At 45.2% G+C, this 17,776-nt stretch overlaps 1 long non-coding RNA gene across 1 annotated transcript in view; it reads left to right on the top strand.

Annotated features, from left to right (window-relative positions):
- Nucleotides 1-17,776, top strand: part of LOC140208075 (uncharacterized) — a 97,642-nt gene that overhangs the window by 52,067 nt on the left and 27,799 nt on the right. The window contains exon 3 of the long non-coding RNA XR_011888667.1: nt 4,821-4,932. This is a non-coding gene — a long non-coding RNA (uncharacterized lncRNA). The remainder of the gene's footprint in view (nt 1-4,820; nt 4,933-17,776) is intronic.

Here is a 17,776-nt window from a genome sequence, read left to right as displayed (position 1 = left end):
TCCCCTCACCTGCTGAGTTCCTCCAGCATTTTGTGTATGTTGCTCAAGATTTCAGGCATCAACAGAACCTCTTGTGCTTTATCTGCTCTGATCTACACAGAACTCCAAACTCACCCGTGCAGCTAACTGCCTCATCAGTTCAAAGGCAAGTAGGGGCGGTCAATAAATGGCAGTGGTTCAAGATGGCACTGAGCTGTGATCCCCATTGACGTTTAAGTGTTTTTGGTTCATGAGGATGGTATTGGGGACAGGGAGGCAAGTTAGGGGTCAGGTTAGTGTTTAGGGGCAGGGATGTGGGAGAATTAGAGGACAGACTGGAGCCTTAAGTCTCTGCTCTACTTCGCATTCGAAGGCCAATGATATGGATGTGGGACATCCACGGTTAGATGTCTGATCCGCGGACCAGCATGGGCAAAGGCTGGAGTCTCCCACCCCTCAGCCCAGGCCAGTGAGTTGTTGCCAGGTTCTGGAGATGGAGTTGTCCGCATGTTTACGTGTGGGTGGGAGGGATGAAAAAGACTTGTTTTTGATATTGCTGTGCTCTGTCTTGTTCTGCCAAGCATTGTGGGCATACTACGCTGGTGCCAGAAAATGTGCCGACACTTGCACATCCTCGGGTGTGTTGGTTTTTAACGCAAACGGTGCAAACACTATATGTTTCGATGTACATGTAATAAATAATCTTGACTTTTGACTTCCTGGTGACAACTACATCCCCTGTATGAACGAAAAGAGGTTTGCTGAAGTATGTGACACCCAGTCCTTCTCGAGTGTGCTCGCTGTTGTAACAGGGAAAACACTGCTAGCTTGTTTGCACTCTATATTGTTTCATGTGACTAGAAATTCAACTGAATCAGTTATTCATGCTTAGTGATTCTATCCTCCATATTAAATAATTCACTACAACATAAGCATACAGCGTGTTTTTGTTGTGTAAGGGATACTTTAAATTCACACAGCTTCCTTAATCAGTCTGTATTTGCTTGTTCTAAATAGTGTGAGTGTGATTGGTTGTTTGCTGACCTGACATAAATATAAATATGATAAATGTAAGGATGAGTAACACTTGCTTTAGGTAAACGGAGGGATGCATCATCAGAGCAGCAAGTTTAGTTCAAAGAAACAAAGGAGATGGTATAATGGCCGTTAGCTGATGTTGGGTCACTAATTGTCTAGGGTGCAGTCTCGTTAGTGCAGAATTAGGCTGCAGCTGCATCTGGTAACTCAGTTTTCTGGAGTTAACCCAATGGAAAACTGACAGGGTGTACGTGCAGGGGATGAAGATAGAGGGGAGTTTCCAGCACTGCAGGGGCTTGGTTTTTTTTGTGAGCATGTGTACTCCGGACAACAAAGAGGGAGGATGTAATTAATCTAATAATTGACATGAGAGGTTGTCATTTCCTTTAAAAACTCCATAAAAACTCCAGCTCCTATGGGAAAATCGGAGGAGAACTTCAACCTGTCTGATGTGGGAGGAAAGGTGTGCCTACAAACAGTTTGTCCAGTTTAGTGGGTGGGGGGGGGGGTAGTGTGCCTGAGTATCTCCAGTCCAGCTGTGGGCTGGTAGCTGGCTGTCAGCCTGTGGTGTGGTGTCATCTGTGTATATCAGGGGAATTGGGATCTCAGTCACTGTACCCACAGTCATCTGCCTCTGTCTGAGGGTTGACTCTAACCTCTAAAAGTGTGTTCCTACTCTGGTCCTCTGATTTCAGTTTTACCTGAGTTCCCCAAAGCCACACTTAGACAAATGCTGCCTTGATGTCAAGGGCAGGCACACTCACCTGGCCTTGCCTCCTGAATTCAGCTCTTTGCTCTGTGTTTGAGTCATGAAAATGACGAGGCAAGCAGATTATTGATGTGAAAATGCACAACAGCAATGTGGAAGAAGGCATCCACCACTTTGCTGATGGTTGAGGGTGGAATGACTGGACAGTAATTAGCCAAAGTGGATTTGCCCCACTTTAAGTGGACAAGATAGACTTGGCTGGCTTTCCACTTTGCTGAGTAGGTTCCTGTGGAGAAAGGGAGGTTCTGTCATGAACACATTGGGTTTGATGAGCTTGTGGCTGTCAGGCAGGACAGTCAGCTTATTGCCATGTGATCAAGAACCACAAAGAACGGATACAGTGAAAAACTTACCTATGGCAGCATCTCAGGCAGGTAGGTTCAGACGGCACGCAGAACACAAAATTATTCATTGTTTTGTATAACAAAGAAGGAAAAAAATACAGCAGTGCAAAACAAGTCCACAATAGGGCACACATCCCATCGCTGAGGTAGAACCAGAGTTCAACGACTGATGGATGCAGGGAAGTAGCAGCTCCTCACCCTGGTGGTACGGCACTTCTGGCCCCCGTACCTCCTGCCTGATGGTAACTGTACGCAGAAGGTGTGACCTGGATGGTGCCTGTCCTTGACGATGCGATGCCTCATGTATTGTCGATATTATCAGTGATGGGGAGGGCTGTGCCCGTACTGGGATGAACAAGACTGTGCCCGTATTGGGATGGGCTGGGCTGTGCCCGTACTGGGATGAACAAGGCTGTGCCCCTACTGGGATGGACAGGGCTGTGCCCCTACTGGGATGGGCTGGTCTGTGCCCGTACTGGGATGGACAAGGCTGTGCCCGTACTGGGATGGGCCGGGCTGTGCCCGTACTGGGATGGGCCGGGCTGTGCCCATACTGGGATGGGCTGGTCTGTGCCCGTACTGGGATGGACAAGGCTGTGCCCGTACTGGGATGGAAAAGGCTGTGCCCGTATTGGGATGGGCTGGTCTGTGCCCGTATTGGGATGGGCCGGTCTGTGCCCATACTGGGATGGGCCGGTCTGTACCTGTACTGGGATGGGCCGGTCTGTGCCCGTACCGGGATGGACCAGTCTGTGCCCGTACTGGGATGGACTGGGTTGTGCCCGTACTGGGATGGGCCGGGCTGTGCCCGTACTGAGATGGGCAAGACTGCCCGTACTGGGATGGACCAGTTTGTGCCTGTACTGGGATGGGCCGGGCTGTGCCCGTACTGGGATGGACCGGTCTGTGCCCGTTCTGGGATGGACAGGGCTGTGCCCGTACTGGGATGGGCCGGGCTGTGCCCGTACTGGGATGGGCCGGGCTGTGCCCGTACTGGGATGGGCTGGTCTGTGCCCGTACTGGGATGGACAAGACCGTGCCCGTACTGGGATGGGCCGGTCTGTGCCCGTACTGGGATGGGCCAGTCTGTGCCCGTACTGGGATGGGCCGGTCTGTGCCCGTACTGGGATGGACTGGGCAGTGCCCGTACTGAGATGGACTGGGCAGTGCCCGTACTAGGATGGGCCTGTCTGTGCCCGCTACTTTCTGCAGCCCCTTGCAGTCCTATGTGTTGGAATGGCCGTAGCAGGCCAAGGTTCAAAGGTTCATTTAATATCAGAGAATATATACAGTATACAATCTGAAATTTGTCCTCTTCACAGACATCCACGAAACTAGAAACTCCATAGAATGAATGGTGGAAACATCGAAACCCCGAGCACCCCCTCCCCCTCCCCTCACACAAGCAGCAGCAGAAGCATTCACCCTCCCCCCACTTGGCCAACGAAGCACCGCCACCCAAGCACCCCCACCCCTACCAAGCAAGAAATAGCCAAGTATACCCCGGTCCAGAATCCATCGAAACTACAGTCCATAACCCAACACCCTGGTATCTCAGACCAGCTCTCTCACTCCAGCGAGGGGGAGAGAGGTTGTTCCTGTAACAACGAGAGCAGAGATCAGCAACTTACTGTTCTGATGCTTCAATCTTCCACATCGCTTCTCCAAGCCTCCGTCTTGAGCACTGACAGGCTCGAGACAGTGAGAGAGAGAGAGATATTAAATACATAGAAGGGCCTTCTTCCGACAGTAGCTGGTGATTAGCAAGCACACTGCCTGCTCTCTCGATGTTTCAGTCTCCCGCGAAGCTTCAATCGGCGAAATTGGCGAAGAATTGGATTGTCCATGGGGCTGCTCCCCAAGAGCAAATGACTTCCAGGCCATTCCTGCAGGTAGGAAAATGCTAGGCTGTACGGCTGGTCCAAATTCCCACCACATGTGAAGAATCATAGTTTGAACTGTAGATTGTGGACTCCAACAGAACCCTAACCTCCTTGAAAAGAAACAAAAGACTTAGGAGAGACTGTTTTGTGGATGAATTGGAAGAAGCCGCCTGGGTCTGCAAAAACCACTCTCCTTGCTCCTCCCACTTCTGATCCTAGCCAGTCAGGATAATTTCAGAAGTGCATCTGAATGAATTAGAGTACTTGTTGACATGCCAAATCTCCTCAAGTTTCAAAGAAACTAGAGACACTGGCATACTTTCTTTGTGATTACATCTAAGTGGTGAGTCCAGGACAGGTCATCTAGGATATCAACCCTCTGAAATTTGAAACTGCTAACCCTCTTCACCTCTGACCTACCAACAAGAAATGTCACGTGGTCTCATAACTTCCCCTTTTTGAAAGTCAATGACAAGTTCCTTGGTTTTGTTGATGCTCTCCCTAGTATTTTGCTGGCCAATTAACAGTCACTGGAGAATAAGACAGAGGATCTAAGGACAAGATTGCTGTATCAGAGGGAAATGAGGGATTGATATATTCTCTGTTTCACTGAGACATGGCCACAGTACTTTTTTACTAATGCCTGTGAGGCTAAGCACAGCTCCAATGCCATATTTAGTTTGCTGATAATACCACTGTCATTGGCCAAATCATGAATTCTCATATAGGAGGGAGATTGAAAATCTGGTTGAACAACAACTTTTCACTCAATGTCAGCAAAACCTAAGAGTTGATTATTGACTACAGGAGGAAGGTACCCGAGATCTATAAGGCAGTCCTCATCGGGGATCAGAGATGGAGATGACGGACATCTTTATATTCCTTGGAGTTATCAGCGGATCTGTCCTGGTACCAGCATGTAAGTGTCATTACAAAAAGAAAGCACAACACCTCTACAGGTTTAAGTTCAAGTTTATTGTCATTCAACCGTACACATATATACAGCCAAACGAAACAACATTCCTCTGGACCAAAGTGTACACTACAGTACATATAAATCACACACACCACAAAGGTAATATTAATATCAATAAATTAATAATAAAATAAAGTATAGTAAAGATGTCTACAAATTGCAATGGGAGATAGAAAATGCATGTCAAGAGGGCAATGTCAGTCATGGGGGATTTTAATATGTATGTCAGGTTGGTGCTGGATCCCAAGAGGGGCAATTTCTAGAATGCCTACAAGATGGCTTTTTAGAGTAGCTCATGGTTCAGCCCATTAGGCAATCAGCTATTCTGGATTGGGTGTTGTGCAATGAACTGGAATTGATTAGAAAGCTTAAGATAAAGGAACGCTTAGGAACCAGTGTTCATAATGTGATGGAAGTCATCCAACAATTTGAGAAGGAGAATGTGTCAGTCAGATGTATTGGTATTACAGTGGAGTAAAGGGAATTTCAGAGGCAAGAGAGAGGAGCTGGCCTAAATTGATTGGAAAGAAACACTAGGAGGGCTGTTAGCAGTGTTGTACGGGGAGGGCGTTGGTGGCGGACCCAAATGCGAGGCACAGACACTGAAGTACAAGGAACTGGACTAGGAGTGTAAAGAAAGCAAGGGAAGTGGGGAAGAAAGGACACTGGACATGACACAGGCCCTGGATGAGACAAGGATACAGGGCCTGGTCTCGGACTTGACTAGGATAGCGGAACCAGGACATGGAACTTGGAACTAGGAGCCTGGGCTTGGACTCCGGGCCAGAGACTAGACACGGACCCGAAACCTGGGTTTTGACTCAGGCTTGGACCCCAGATCTGGGTGAAGACATGATGAGGCTAGGCTCCAGGCGAGGCAACAGAAGGAAGGGGAAGGGAAGGGATTCAGACGGGGGTATGGACAGGAACAATCCAGCAAACAGAGGCTGCATCCTGAAGCTATTTATGAAGCCAGCACAAACGAGAATCAGCTGCCTCAACAGAAACTGGGGAAAACCGGAAAACCTGGAATAAGGAACATGGACCGGACCGTGAACCAGAATGCGGATTTCACGGACTGGACCATGATAGGCAGAGTAGCAATGGCTAGAATTTCTGGGAGTAATTTGGAAGGCACAGGATATATATATCCTAAAGAGGAAGAAATATTCTAAAGGCTGGATGAAACAACCATGGTTGACAAGAGAAGTTCAAGATAACGTAGAAGTCAAAGAAAGGGCATATAATAGAGTAAAAATTAGTGGGAATTTAGAGAATTGGGAAGCTTTTAAAAACCAACAGCAGGCAACCAAAAACGTCATAAAGAAGGAAAAGAAGGACTATGAAGGTAAACTTGCCAAAAATATTGAAGAGGATACCGAAACTTCTTTAGATTTATAAAGCATAGAAGAGAAGCGAGAGTAGATATTGGACCACTGGAAAATGATGCTGGAGAGGTAGTAATGGGGGATAAGGAAATGGCAGATAAACTGAACAAGTATTTTGCATCATTGTTCACTGTTGATATCACTGGTAGTATGTTGGAAGTTTGAGAATGTCAGGGGGCAGAAGTGAGTCAAGCTGCCATTACTAAGGAGAAGGTGTTTGGGAAACCGAAAGGTCTGAAGATAGAAGAATCACCTGGACCAGATGGTCTACACCTTAGGATTCTGAAAAAGGTGGCTGAAGAAATTGTGGAGGTATTAGAATTGATTTTTTAAGAATCAATTGATTGCGACATGAAAGACTGAAAAATTGCAAATGTCACTCCACTCTTCAAGAAGGGAGAGAAGCAGAAGAAAGGAAATTTTAGGTCAGCTAGTCTGATCTCAGTGGTTGTGAAGATGTTGGAGTCAACTGTTGAAGACACGGAGAAGAAAGGATGATGGAAATTATGGCTTTGTGGTCAAGTTTGCAGATGATACAAAGATAGGTAGAGGGGCAGGTAGTTTTGAGGGAGTAGAGAGGCTACAGAAGGATTTAGACAGGTTAAGAGAATGGGCAAAGAGGTAGCAGATGGAATACTGTGTTGGGAAACAGGTATGGTCATGCACTTTGGTAGAAGGAATAAAAGCCTAGACTGTTTTGTAAATGGAGAGAAAAATTAAAATTGAGGTGCAAGGGGACTTGGGAGTCTTTGTGCAGGATTCCCTAAAGGTTAATTTGCTGGTTGAGTCAGTGGTGAGGAAGGCAAATGCAATGTTAGCATTCATTTTGAGATGACTGGAATATATATGCAAGGATGTAATGTTGAGGCTTTATAAGGCACTGGTGAGGTCTCACTTGGAATATTGTGAGCAGTTTTGGGGCCCTTATCTAAGAAAGGATGTGCTAACACTGGAGAAAGTTTCAAGGAGGTTCACGAAAATGTTTTTGGGATTGAAAGGCCTGTCATATGAGGAGTGTTTGATAGCTCTGGGCCTGTATTCACTGGAATTCAGAAGAATGAGGGGAGACCTAATTGAAATATATCGAATGGTGAAAGGCCTTGATAGAGTAGATATGGAGAGAATGTATGGTGGGAGAGTCAAAGACTAGTGGACACAGCCCCAGAATAGAGGGTGTCCTTTTAGAACGGAGATGAGGAGGAATTTCTTTAGCCAGAGTGTGGTGAATCTGGAATTCTTTGCCACAGGCAGCTGCCGCTGCCACATCATTGGGTATATTTAAGGCAAAGGTTGATAGATTCTTGATTGGTAAAGATGTCAAAAGTTTTGGGGAGAAAGCAGGAGAATAGATTTGAGAAGCATATTAGATCATTACCAATACCAGTCTGCACACGGTGTTCTGCAACCCTCAACTGATGTTGCACTGCCCTCTACTGGTATTATGTTGTTTCTGAGGAGGAGATTAACTGACATAGGCATGCACGTGTATGCACAAGAGAGTGAGTTTGCACACATGTATATGGATGAAGGTGACTGTGAGTGCTTATCTACATACACGTATATGAGTAAGTATGGATACGTGTACGAGGGCGCTGTACGATGGGGTGTGGTTGAGAGAGTGGACTTCACTGCCCTCCCATGGAATTGGCAGGTAAAAACAACTGAGAACCTAATCCATGTTGCTGTTTTGTTGTGGATGGAGCCTGTTCCGCCTAGGACCAGAGGTGTCTTGCAGTGATCTTTTCTAGGATCCCTGCTCTTTGTGATTTTTATTAATGCCTTGGATGAGGATGTGGAAGAGTAGGTTGGTAGGTTTGCAGATGAGATGAAGGTTGGTGGTGTTGTTGTTAGTGTAGAAGGTTGCAGAGCTGGTCTGAGTAGTGGCAGATGGATTTCAATCCAAAAAAGTGTGAAGTGATGCACTTTGGAAGGTCAAACTTGAAGGCAGAGTACAAGGTTAACAGCAGAATTGTTAGCAGCATGGGGCAACAGGTAGTATCTTGGGATCCATATCCACAGATCCCTCAAACTTGCAGTGCAAGTTGACAGTAACACACGCAAAATGCTGGAAGAACTCGGCAGGACAGGCAGCAGGAATCATCAGCAGTTCTTATGAAGAGTCTTGGCCCAAAATGTCAACTCTTTATTCCTCAACATAGATGCTGCTTGACCTGCTGAATTCCTCCAGCATTTTGTGTGTGTTACTACAGACTTCCGGCATCTGCAGAATCTCTTGTACTTAGGCATGCAAATTGATAGGTGGTTCAGAAGGCATCTGGGAGTGTTGACCTTCATTAGTTGGGAGACCGAATTCAAGATCAGCAAGATAATGTTGCAGCTCTATAAAATTCTGGTTAGACCACACTTGGAGTATTCAAACCCCGCTTTAAGTATACCCAATGACTTGGCCTCCTCAGCCATCTTTTGCAATGAATTCCACAGATTCACCATCCAATGGCTAAAGAAATTCCTCCTCATTTCAGTTCTAAAAGGATATCCCTGTATTCTGTGGCTTTGCCCTCTAGTCCTACACTTTCATACTGTAGGTAACATCTTCTCCACATCCACACTATGTAGCCCTTTAGAGAACAGAACATGAAGAAATGCTGAGCAGGTTAAGGCTTTTCTCTTTGAAGCAAAGGAGGATGAAAGGCAACTTGATAAAAGTGTGTGAAATAATAAAAGGCATCGATAGAATAGACTGCCAGTGCCTCTTCCCTAGAATGGAAATTGCCTGTATGAGAGGATATACCTTTAAGTTAATTGGGGAAAAGTATAGAGGAGATGTCAGAGATAGTTTTTTTTTATACAGAGTGATATGTGCATGGGTGGTGGTAGAGGCAGACTGATGAAGGACATTTAAGAGACTGACTCTTAAGTAGACAGGGATGAAAGAAGGGTGGAGGACTTTGCTGGAGGGAAGTGCTGGATTTATCTCGGAGTGGGTTAAAAGGCTGGCACAACATTGAAGGGCCTATACTGTGCTGCACTGTTCTATGTTCTCTATTCTAGTCTTCATTCTCAGGGTTTGCCTAAGAAGACAATTACTGTGTATACTCTCTTAAAGTTTTCAGAGACGAGAGATGAGCTGGATGCGGTAATGACTCGTAGAATTCAAATGGAAGCAAATAAGGAAAAACTGTTCTCTGCATGTCCACCAATCACCCCCGTGTGTCAACTGACATCTGCTTTCAGAGCTCTCCTCCCCATCAAAGCTTATCCCTCTCATACTTTAATGTTTACATTCAGTTTCATTGTTTCATCACCTTAACTTCTCCACTGTAACCATCCAGTTAAGAATACGGAACCTACAGCACAGCACAGGCTCTTTGTTCCATGATGTTGTGCTGGCCTTTTAACCTTCTTAAAGATCAGTCCTCCTTCCTAGCCCTCCATTTTGCAATCATCCATGGGCCCATCTGGAGTTTCTTAAATGCCCCTAATGTATCTGCCTCTACCACCACCCCTGGCACCCATCATTCTTGGTGTACAAAATCTACTGCTGACATCCTCCCTATATTTATTAGTATGGTGACTTTCCTAATTGAATTGGATCTTGGCACCATAGTTATTTCTGAGATCTGGCAGGGAGATTTGTCAGTCCTACTTGGGAGGGTTTAAATTTGTCAGCCAAGGGGAACGGGATCCAAAGCAAAATTGTGTCAGGTGGGCAAGCTGAGGTAAATATAAATGTTAAAGTGAGCAACTTCAAAAGACATGCCTCTCAGGGGCAAGGCGGGAATCAAGCAACATCTGATAGACTGAACAGCATTTATTTTAATGCAATAAGTCCGACAGGTAATGTAGATGAAATCTGTGCATGGATTGGTACGTGTTGGGATATTATAGCCAAAACAGAAATATGGCTGAGGGAGAATCAGGACTGGCAGCACAATATCTCAGGTATAGATCAAATAGCCATGGTTGAGGTAGTGGTAGGAAAAGAGGGGGAGCTGCATTTTAGGCTAGACGGAACATTACAGTGGTGCTTAAAGAGGATAGGTGATTTCTTGTGAGACTATATGGATGGAAGTTCAAGAACCACAAGGTTACGTCACAGCTCTATAAAACACTGGTTAGACCACACTTGGAATATTGTGTTTGGTTCTGGTCACCTCATTATAGGAAGGATGCGGAAGGTTTAGAGAGCATGCAGAGGATATTTACCAGGATGCTGCCTGGATTAGAGAGGATGCACTGGAGATTTACCAGGATGCTGCCTGGATTAGAGAGGATGCACTGGAGATTTACCAGGATGCTGCCTGGATTAGAGAGGATGCACAGGAGATTTACTAGGATGCTGCCTGGTTTAGAGAGGATGCAGAGGAGATTTACCAGGATGCTGCATGGATTAGAGAGCATGCAGAGGAGATTTACCAGGATGCTGCCTGGATTACAGAAGGTGCAGAGGAGATTTACCAGGATGCTGCCTGGATTAGAGATGGTGCAGAGGAGATTTACCAGGATGCTGCCTGGTTTAGAGAGGATGCAGAGGAGATCTACCAGGATGCTGCCTGGATTAGAGAGCGTGCAGAGGAGATTTACCAGGACACTGCCTGGATTAGAGAGCGTGTCTTATGAGGATAGGTTGTACAAACTAGGGCTTTTCTCTTTGGAGTGAAGAAAGATGAGAGGTGACGTGATAGAGGTGTACAAGATGATAAGAGGCATAGATCGAGTGGATAGCCAGAGACTTTTTCCCAGGACGAGAATGACTAATACAAGGGGGCATAATTTTAAAGTGATTGAAGGAAAGTATAGAAGGGATGTCAGAAGTAGGTTCTTTACACATGGGGTGGTGGTAGAAGCAGATATACCGGGGCATTTAAAAAACTCTTAGGTCAACACATGGATGAAAGAAAAATGGAGGGCTATGTGGGAGGGAAAGGTTAGGAGTAGGTTAAAATGTCAGCACAACATTGTGGGCCAAAGGGACTGTATTTTGCTGTACTGTTCAATGGTACAGAAATAATAGAATGACCACTTTGGACTCTCAATAGTCGATGGTAATCAGAAGAACAACTATGTAGGGAGATCACAGATGATCACAGATAAGGTTGTGATAGTGGGGTGATTTTTAACTTCCTTCATAATGATTTAGTCTGCCATGGTGAAAAGGGCTTGAATGTGCTGTAGTTGGTTAACTGTCCAGGAATGTTTTCTCTAACAGTATGTAGGTGGCTCTGCTAGAGAGGGCAACACTCAAACTCCTGGAGTTGGATTGCACCCCATCAGTGAGCAGGAGCGTGACAAGAGATATGTTTTCACTTATGTTCATGGCTGAAGATCAATAAGGCAGTGCTTCACGGCAGTTTTTCAGCATTCGACTGTGCCCAATCAGTGAACGGGATTCATTAGGAAGGGTGAATAAGAATAAGGTAGGGACAAGTGGAGTGGCCATTGAGTGAGAGGGCTAGTGTTGGAGTGACATTCGCTCATCAGGCTTGGACGAGGTAAGTATCTGGTATGTTTCTTCTTCACCTTCTTTAGTCTTCATTCCTCATCTATTAGGGCACAGTGAGGATGGCTCCAGGAACTGTTTTGCTCTGTGTGTGAGATGTGGGAATTCTGGGAGACCACCATCCTCCCGGATAATCACATCTGCACCGAGCTACAACTCCCCAGAGAACCTGTTAAGAACCTGGAACTGCAGCCCAATGACCTTCAGCTCATGCGGGAGACTGAGGAAGTGGTAGGTAGGAGCTACAGAGAGGTAGTCACCCCTAGGTTGCAAGAGACAGGTAACTGGGTGACTGTCAGGAGAAGGAAGGGAAAAGGGCAGCTAGTGGAGAGTATCCCTGTGGCTGTTCCTCTCAATAGTAAGTATAATGCTTTGGATACTGTTCAGGGTGACAAGCCACCAGGGTAGCCCCAGCGACTGTGTCTCTGGCACAGAGACTGGCACTGTGGCTTAGAAGAGACCAGAGGTGAAGAAAACTGCGGTGACAATAGGAGATTCCACAGTCAGAGGAATAGAGATGAGATTCTGTGGGTGCGATAACGATACCCTGATGGTATGTTACCTCCTAAGTGCCAGGATCGAGGATGTTTTGGATCGGGTCCATGGCATTCTGCGGTGGGGGGGTGGGGCAGGGAGAGCAGCCAGAAATCTTGGTGCATGTTGACACCTGAAGTGAAATTCTATGAAGCTAGGTAGAAAGCTGAAAAACAGGACCTCCAGGGTAGTAATCGTTGGATTGCTGCCTGTACCAAGCACCAATGAGGGTAAGAGTAAGATGATTTGGCAGATGAATGTGTGACTGAAAAACTGGTGCAGGGGGCAGGGATTATGGAAAAGAGTGAAGTGATAGATTTTGGAAGGTTGAATTTGAAGGAAGAATACAGGGTTAATGGCAGGATTCTTAGCAGTGTGGAGAAACGGGGGATTTTGGGGTCCACTTCTATAGATTACTCAAAGTTGTTGCACAAGTTGATAGGGCAGTAGGTAGGTTGTGTGGGCTTTCATTAGTTGGGGGATTGAGTTCAAGAACCATGAGGTAATGTTGTAGCTCGATAAAGTTCTGGTTTGACCATACTTGGAGTTTTGTTTTCATTTTTGATCAGCTCATTATAGGAAAGATGAGGAAGTTTTAGAGAGGGTGCAGATGAGATTTACCAGGATGCTACCTGGATTAGAGAGCAAGTCTTATGTGGAAAGGTTGAGTATACTCACATTCAACAGATGTGCAGTAGAGAGCATCTCAACAATCTACATCACTGCTCGGTACAGCAAATGCACTGCAGAGGACAGGAAGGCTCTACAATGGGTAGCCAAATTGTGCCACACATCACTGGCGCCCACCTACCCCACCATCAAGGACGTATATACAGAAAGGTGCTGGAAAAGAGCCGGTCACGTCATGTAGGAACCCATGCACCCTGCTCATGGACTGTTGTGTCCCACTCTCATCAGGGAGGAGGCTATGTAGCATCCATGCCAGGACCACCAGACTCAAAAACAGTTACTTTCCCCAAGCGTTAATAGTGATGAACATCTCCACCTGCTAACTCCACCACAATTTTATTACAGTACTTCCCATAAGTCACCTTATTATAGCCTAGCATCAGTTCTGAACATACAATCAATGTGTATAAGCTATCTTATGTATTTATATTAATTCTGTGTATTATTATTACTCTATTCTTTATTTTTTTGTGTGTTTTGTTTGGACCAGAATAACAATTACTTCGTTCTCCTTATACTTGTGAACAGAAAATGACATTACGCAATTTTGAATCTTGAATCTTTTGCCCTTGGAGAGAAGGATGGTGAGTGGTGAATTGATAGAGGTGTATAGGATTAGGTGATCAGTCAGAAACACTTTTCCAGGGTGGAAATGGGTGGGTGGGGGGGTGTGTGGGGTGTTATAGTTTAAGGTGATTGGAGGAAAGTACAGGGGATGTCAGAGATAAGTACTTTACACAGAGAATGGTGGGTGTAGGGAATGTGTTACCCACAGTGGTGGTAGAGGCAGATATATTAGTGACAATCAACAGACTCTTAGATGGGCTTATGGATGCAAAAAAGGGAGGGAAGAAATAGATTGATCTAACAATTGTTTAAAAGGCCAGCCCAACATCTTGGGCTGAAGGGCCTGTTCTGTGCAGGATTGTTCTACTTTCTATGTTCTATGTGTTAAACCTGTGAGATAGAGCTCAGGGTTAGACTTGGAAATGGTGGAATGCAACTTGGAAGTCAGGAAGAGCTTGAAAGATAGTGCAGACAGGAGAATGGGCCTTAGGAAGGGAGGCAGGATCTATTGTGGCCAGCTGTGGAAAATGCAGGTTGGGATTCACGAGGTAAGAATGGAGAATAGGTCTTCATCATACAGAATGTGTTACTGAGGCAGAGGAAAGGATAGAAATTGGACAGTGGTGCAAAACACTGGGAACATGATGTCGGATCAACCAAATGAGGGCAGTGTAGGACAAACATACAGTAGAGCATAAGACATCTTGGACCCAGTCATGCTATTTAGTAACTAAGTAATCTGCAGGTTACTGTTTTGTAGAGGCTCTCACCTATTTCAGCCTACCAACACTGAATGAAACAGTGAATACACCTCTTAGAGACAAAGTGATATTACCTGCAGCCCCAAGTTAGACACTAATAGTGATTATATCTGACTCCACCACCTCCTCAGGCAGCAAGTTCTTTTCCAGATATCAACCACTCTGCGTGTGTTTAAAAAAAACTTACCCCTCAGATTCTTTTTAAAACTCCATCCTCTCCACCTTCAAACTTTGGCCTCTTTTTTTTTTGAAACCCCAACAACGGGGAAAAATATTTTGATATTCTTTCCATATCTATGTCCCTCATAATTTTATAAACCACTGTCAGCTCACTTGCTCAGTATCCGGGGAAAACAAGTCCAGCCTGTTCAATCTCTGTCCATAACTAATCTTTTCCGATATGGATAATATCCTTGTAAATCTCTTCTCACTCCCCAGAGCTATCGTATCCTGTTTGTATTGTGGCCACCAGAACTACATTCAATAGTCCAATGTTTAGCAAATTTGCAACATAACATCCAAACTCCATACTTCTGAGCCTTATCCATGAAGACAAATACAGAACATAGAAAAGTACAACACAGTACAGGTCCTTTTGCCCACGATGTTATCCCAACCCATTAACCTACCCTAAGATCAATCTAACCCTTCCATCTCACACAGCCCTCTATTTTTCTTTCATCTCTTAAATGCCCCTATTGTATCTGCCTCTCCCACCAGCACATTCCACCTATTCACCAGTCTGTTTAAAAAAAAAAGACCCCTGACATCCCCCCTATACTTTCCTCCAAATAACTTAATATTGTGCCTCCTCATACTAGCACCTATACCTCTTATCATCTTGTATACCTCCATCATGTTGCCTCACATCCTCCTTCAGTCAAAAGAGAAAACCCTGGCTCGCTCAAACTCTCCCCGTAAGACATGATCTCTAGTCCAGGATGCATTCTGGTAAATCTCCCCTGCACCCTCTCTAAAGCTTCCATATCCTTCCTATAATCAGGGGACCAGAACTGATCACAATACTCCAAATGTGGTCTAACCAGACTTTTACAGAGCTGCCACATTATTCCGTGGTTGTTGAACTCATTCTCCTAACTAATGATGACCAACCCTCACCTTCCTCCTATCTATCTGTATGCCACTCATGAACTTGGGTCCCTAGATCTCTCTGTTCATCAATATTCTTTCATGTCTTATCTGTACTTACTGTATATTTCCTACCCCTATTAGATTTCCCAAAATCATCACCTTGCACTTGTCAGGATTAAATTTCATCTGCCAACACTACACCTAACTTTCCATCTGCTTTATATCAGGCTTTAGCTTTAGACAATCTTCTTTATTATCCACACCACCACCAATTTCTGTGTAATCCTCAAATTTACTTATCAAATCTCCTACATGCACTTTTGTTAAGGTATATCACAAATAGCAAAGGTCCCTGCACTGACCCCATGGTACATCACACCTAGTAAGAAAAGCATCCTTCCACTACCCTCTGCCTCCTACCTCTAATGAACCATCTTGTCTTGGGTCCGATGTGCCTTAACCTTCTGGGTAAACCTACAATGCAGGACCTTGTCCAATGCTTCACTGAAGTTCATCTACTGCCCTGCCTTCAACAATCTCTTTTGTTACCTCCACAAGGAACTCACTAAATTAGTGATGCATAATTTGCTCCGCAGAACGTCATACTGACTATCCCTAATCAGTTCCTGGTTTTCCAAATGTACATAAACCCAGTCCCAGAATTTTCTCCAGTAATTCTCCTGTCCTCTAGTGTGGAATTGACTAATACCAAGTGGCACAATTTTAAATCAATTGGAAGAAAGTATGGGGGGGTATGTTGGAGGTAGGTTTTTTACACAGAGAGTGGTGGGTGTGTGGACTGCGCTGGCAGCGTAAGTGATAGAGGCAGATACATTAGGGACACTTAAAAGACTCTTAGATAGCTGCATGGATGATAGAAAAACAGAGAGCTATGCAGGAGGGAAGGTTTTGGTTTATCTCAGAGTGGGTTAAAAGGTTGTTGCAATATTGTGAGCCGAAGGGTGCTGTACCCTGTGCTGTACTTCTCCGTGGATTGTCACCTTGTCGCGGTGGAAAAGCTTGTGTGGTCCTGGGATCCCGAGAGCGATGCCGTTTGGAGCTATGCTCCTGGTAGGGTCACCCATGGCGGTAAGGTCGAGGGTCAGCTCCGTGACAAAGAACAATCCAACCAAGACCTTAACAGTGGAACAGGCGGACGAAGTTACTTCGAGCTCAACGGCTGCGAAGGTGGATGAAGGCTGCAACAAGTCCATCAGCTCCAATCATTGTGGTTTCCATGCCATTGGAATCAGTTGGTTGATTTGTCAAGTATCATGTGCTTCTTGAAGTGCAACATCAAGTACACATTAAACAAATACACACACAGGCGTCTTCGCTCTGTGGGCAAGCCACCTGAAAGCCCATAAATAGATCAACAGAATGAAGACCATCATCCTCAACTTTGAGGGATAGCCACGATGACGACTGTCCTGTAGTGTTCTGTGCAATTTCCCTACTGCTAATGTAAGGCTTCAAGGGCTGTGGTTACCTAGCTTATCTTTGCTGTCCAGCTTAGATAAAACGATACCACTGGCTGTCTTCCAACCTTCAGCTCCACATACCCTGAACTCTCTAACTTCCATACCCCCACCTTAAAGAATACAGATGAGAAGTTCATTTAGGAGTACCCCACATTCCCTGGATCCACACTTGGATTACCACTTTGGTACCTAAAGGGATTCATTATTTCCCAGGTGGATAGGGATTCAGGAGATATAAAGATATGCGAATATAGCAGATATTAATTCAAATGAGGGCCAGTCTTTACTGCATAGTGTAAATTGCAAGCAGTAATCAGTTTGATGAAGGACCTCAGCCTGAAATGTTAATTGTTTATTCCCTTCAATAGATGGTGCGTAAACTGCTGAGTTTTTCCAGCATTTTAGATTAGATTAGATTAGATTCAACTTTATTGTCATTGTACCAAGTACAGATATAAAGCCAATGAAGTGCAGTTAGCATCTGACTAGAAATGCAAAGAATGGTGTTATTTACAAAATAACTGCGAATAAAACATAAGTGCTGCAGCACACAAATATAAAAGTACTGAGACAGTACAATATGGGTGCAACACTGCTTAGCACTGTGATGTGAGGTTCAGCAGGGTCACAGCCTCAGGGAAGAAGCTCTTCCTGTGCCTGCTGGTGCGGGAGCGGAGGCTCCTGTAGCGCCTACCGGATGGGAGGAGAGTAAAAAGTCCATGGTTAGGGTGAGATGCATCCTTGATAATGCTTTTTGCCCTGTCCAGGCAGCGTTTATGGTAGATGTTCTCAATGGTGGGCAATTGGGTGCCG

The sequence above is a fragment of the Mobula birostris genome, chromosome 2 (assembly GCF_030028105.1).
Source record: "Mobula birostris isolate sMobBir1 chromosome 2, sMobBir1.hap1, whole genome shotgun sequence".
In the NCBI taxonomy this organism is placed as follows: Eukaryota; Metazoa; Chordata; class Chondrichthyes; order Myliobatiformes; family Myliobatidae; genus Mobula; species Mobula birostris.
This window is presented reverse-complemented; position numbering and strand designations above follow the sequence as displayed.